This window comes from Gavialis gangeticus, unplaced genomic scaffold (genome assembly GCF_001723915.1).
Source record: "Gavialis gangeticus isolate Ggan-Ray unplaced genomic scaffold, GavGan_comp1, whole genome shotgun sequence".
Classification (NCBI taxonomy): Eukaryota; Metazoa; Chordata; order Crocodylia; family Gavialidae; genus Gavialis; species Gavialis gangeticus.
Window position 1 is genome coordinate 19,531,593 of NW_017729016.1, and position 5,012 is coordinate 19,536,604.

The following is a 5,012-nucleotide window of genomic DNA, read 5'->3' on the forward strand; positions in this document are numbered from 1 at the left end:
TGGGACCCCCATGCCCACCCTGCCCCATTCCTTGCAGTCCCTTTTCCACTGGACACCCTTTTTCTCTAATGCCCACATCCTCCCCCTGGACGGGAATCCCTGGCCTCTCTCCTCTGCCTTACTACCCTTTATCCGCCTCACCTTATTCCCCACTTGCATTACCCCAAGCACTACCCACCTCAGACCTCTGCCCCATAGCCCTTCATCTCCTCCCAGCATGCATATGCACATCTCATTTCTTTTTCTTAAGATTGTGAGCACCTTCTGGACTATCTCCTGGATTCAGGTGACAGCTCTCCCCCTCCCACCCAAAAATAAATAAGCAAACCGGAGGGAGGCAGATTGCAGCAATTTGCCTATAGACCTTTCTCAGGTTTCTGGCAAGGCTTGAGTTTGCATTTCCACTGTCGGGGAAGGTCTCTTTGAGTCACCCAGCTCACCTGAAAATTGGCAGGCTTAGCAACACACTCAGCTAGTGTTTCCGCACCAGTGCATTGTACTCCAGTTGGTACCTGGGCCTTTGGCATGTGTCTAGCTTATCTCTTTGCTGAAGAATGGTGTTGAGATTGTTTCCTCCATGGACCTGTGGGTACTGGTAGAGGCTGAGATCCACTCGAGGACAATAAGAAACATGGCTTGACCCTCAGCGGTGGCCAAAAAGCATTGGCAAAATGTGTCAACTTAAAGAAGTGCAGTTTATGCAGACATGATATCTTGTTCAAATGACTCCAGATTTGGATCACTGCCCCTGTTGGATATGTCCACGAGACATGCCTCATTTCAAGGCAATCCAGTGAAGCGTGTGGATTTGAATGCTTAGAAGAGTCAACCTCAAGACAGGCATTTTGTGCCTGAAAATTTGTCTAACGTCTCTCCCAAATGCACAGTTGCTCCAATAAAAGGTATTTAAAAAAAACACCTCTCAGTTCCCATTCAGCTACACAGGCCTTGATTTTATTTGTGCTTTTTCCAGCCTTCATTACTGTCATTTTTTAAATTAAGAATTAAAAAAAAAATTATGCCCAGTTTTTCCAGGTGAGCATTTGCTTGGGTGTAGTCAGGAGTGTAACTAGTACACTGACATTTGTGCCCACACTGATGATTCATAGCCACTACTCCACTGACCCCCAGGCATATAATCTGACCATGGGTAACTATATTTAAATTATAAGCTCTTTGGGATATGGATATTGCATTTGTACGGCATGGAGCACAATACGGCTTCAGTCTTGACTGCACCTCCTAGGTGCTATTGTGCCGTATAAAGAAAAATAATAATAATAACAAAGCACAAGCAGCTAGATAGAAATTTGTTGCAATAACAAAAGCCCAAATGGGGAGGGGGAAAGGAAATAATCCCTGTTAGTCGCTTTGAGTCACTTTGCCCACAAGTTAATATTATTTTTGCTGGCATGGATGGCATATGCCAGCCTACACGAGGCAAGTGATGTGTTCCTGAGTCTGCATGCCCCAAGACAGGAATTGCGATGAGTCAAAGCACAGCATGCTGTCGAGAGTCACTTGCTATCAGACCGGCTAAGCCTTGGTGACCTCCCGTGGTACAAGGCAGAATTGCAGAGACACCAGCAGTATGTAAACTTGCAAGCTGTACACACACGCGTGCACACACGTTATCCCAGCTCTTCTGCAGAGCTAATCTGTACCTTCATCAAGACAAACTACACGTGGGAAGATGAATCCTTTATACATCTTTTGTTTTCCTTCTACCAAGAATAGACGATCCTCTGTGGATGCATTTCTGTTCATTTGCAGATTGTATGTAGGCAAGAGGGCCTCTTGTGGAGGAATCAGCAACGTCCAGCAGCCGGGAGAGCAGATGCTGAGTCAGGAAACCTCTGTTATATTTCTGCTTAATGCTACTGACCTGCTGTGTAACCCTGGGTGAATCACTTCACTTTTCTGTGCCTCTCTCCTCCTCCCATTCTTGTCTGCCTTATCTAATCTGGTCATAAACCCTTCAGGGCAGCAGCCCTCTCTTCCTGTGAATGTACAGTGCAGACAATGAGCTCCAGATCAGGGATGGTCCTTTTGCAGGACATTTCAGTTGTGATTTTTTAAACTCAGTTTCAGCTCCGATCGGACCAAAATGCAAATGCAATGTCTTGTCAGTTCCAAGGAACTGCAAAAAAAATCTTGTTCCAGAAACAATGAAATTGGTGCTTTCCAAATGAAATCGACCTCCCCTTGAAACTGACCTTCTTCAGTTTCAGCTGAGGATTGCCAGCTTCACCTTGGTTGAGGTCTCAAAGGGATGCTGGAGCCACCTGAACCCCCGCTAGCCTCAATCCAGGCCGCAGGCCTGATAGGTCCCTCTTGGCCTGACGATGCCCTGGTACGGCACCTTAAGGGCAAATTATGTGGCTCCTTTCCTCCCCTACACCACACCCCAAGTCTCACAGGTGTTGTCTCTATGATGTTCAGTTCACACACTTGGCCCCTTTTGGTCCTCCAACCCCTGTGGACCCCCAGTCCAGCTCACAGCCCCTCTCTCTCAGGGCTCCCAGGCCCCAGTCCAGCTCGCAGCCCCTCTCAGTCTCGTAGACCCTCACCTGGTCTGGCCTGCTGCCTCTCTCAGACTCATGGACCCTTGCCTGGTCCATCTTCCAGCCCCTTCCTCTCAGGGTTCCTGCACCCCTGATCTGGCTTGCAGCCCCTCTCAGACTTGTGCATCCTCATCCAGTCCTCACCCTGTCCTTGGGCCCACTGACTCTCTGGTCTGACTGTCCATCAGTCCCTGACTCCTGAACCTCCAGGTCCTACACTTAGGTACTCCCCCTGTCTTTGGACCTTCTTGGGTCTCACTCTCTCTCGGCCCTGCTTGTCTCTGGTCCCTCTGATCACACTCACAGTCCTTTCTGGGCCTGGGGCTCATGGATCCCTAGGTCCCTACTCTCTAGGTCCTTGCACCCCTGGCTGAACCCCACTCTCAGTCTCTGCTGAGCTACTGGCCCTCTAAGTAAGCCTTCCTGCCCTTGCAGGGCTCCAGGCTGAACTGCTAGGACAACTTCATACATTTCATAGATTTCATAGACATTAGGGCTAGAAGGGACCTCAGAAGATCATCGAGTCCAGCCCCCAGCCCAAAGGGCAGGAAGTCAGCTGGGGTCGTAGGATCCCAGCAAGATAAGCATTCAATTTGCTCTTGAAGGTGTTCAATGTAGGTGCTTGAACCACCTCCGATGGCAGGCTGTTCCAGACCTTGGGGGCTCAGACAGTAAAGAAATTCTTCCTTATGTCCAGCCTGAAACGGTCTCGCAGTAGTTTATGACCATTCGACCTCGTCATCCCTTGGGACACTCTGGTGAACAACCATTCCCCCAGATCCTGGTGGTCACCCCTGATAAACTTATAGGTGGCCATCACATCACCCCTGAGCCTGTGCTTTTCCAGGCTAAAGAGCCCCATAGCTCTCAGCCTGTCGTCATAAGGTCTGTTTTCCTGACCTCTGATCATGTGCGTGGCTCTTCTCTGGACACTCTCAAGCTTCTCCACATCCTTTTTGAATTGTGGAGCCCAAAACTGGATGCAGTTTTAATAATAATAATGAATACCTGCCCTCTGGCAGGCATTCAGACCTTCGCTAGGTTTAACATAAAACAGGGCCACCTGCCCATATAACTTCTCTGCTCCAGGAACCTTCCCTTGTTCTCTGCATTTCAGAGTTCCTTATTCAGAGCCATGGTCAGTTCAGGGGTCCTACTGCTCTGCTGCCAGAGGCTCCGCACTCCATAGTTTCATAGTTTCTAGAGTCGGAGACTATGAATGACGAGGTCGAACGGTCATAAACTACTGCAAAACAATTTGAGGCTGGACATAAGGAAGAATTGCTTTACTGTCCAAGCCCCCAAGGTCTGGAACAGTTACCAAGGCAAGACTAACTGATGGGTGCAAGCTCTGGGCTTAAGTCTGAGTCCTCTTCTGGTCAGGTGACTCCTTTATTAGCTCTCCTTTGCCACCTGTAAGCAGCCTCTCAGACTGCTTGCTCCCTTAAAAGAGCAGGCACATGGCTCTGGGTGTTTCACAATGTGACCTCAAATAAGTGCTTAGCTGATCTGTGCCTCAGTCTTATTCTCTGTAAAGTGGAGCTAATGGTGGGAACCCAGCTAATGGAATGCTGGGAAACCTGTGCATTAGTGCTTGCGAAGTGTCTTGAACACTTGGATGGGAGATGACATAGGAGGGGAACATTTTAAGATCAAAAGCCATGAATATACTAAAGGCAACTGGCCCGTCCAAAAGGCATGTGTCAGGCCGAAGCTGTCTAAAGGAAGAAATTCTGACTCGCTAACCCCAAGTACAAAACAATCCAAAGTGAAGAAAGGCAGTAGATCAGCAGTGTCTCTGCTCCTGTCCCGTTTGCCAGATGGGTTATCTTGCATGTCTCTTGGAGACCAGAGCCACTCAGCTTTGTCTCCCTACTCTCATCTCCTAAGGACACGCACAGTGACAGGTCTGATCTGCTGAGAGATCTCCGAGAGCTGTTGTGGATAAATAATACGTACTAGGAGGACAGAGGTGCATGGAGCTGTCATAGAGTGTGGCAGTGTTACAGGTGATTGTCACATCCCAACAGCCTGCAAACACGGCAGGCACAGTTCAGTGGAACAGAATAAATCCATCACCTCGGGGTGACAGGGACTGGCAGGGTAAAATCAATCCCAGGGCTGAGGGCAGGAAGGGAGGCAGCCCCAGGGGGCAGAAAGTAGGTCTGCGAGCAACAGGGCAAAGCTATCAGAGCTGCAACACTGCTTGAGTTGGAAATACAACTGCTTTTTTAAGATGCAAATTGCTCAAAAGACCTATTTTTCCCCTGAATCAGGCGAAATCAAAGTCTTCCCACCTCAAGCTGAAAGGACTGGTTTAATGAAAGTTGTTATCATTTATTATTATTTGTCTTGGGGTAGCTCCTAGTAGCCCAAATCACGGAGGAGGACCTTCTTGCGCTGGGTGCTGTACAAATAAAACACACACACACACACACACACACACAC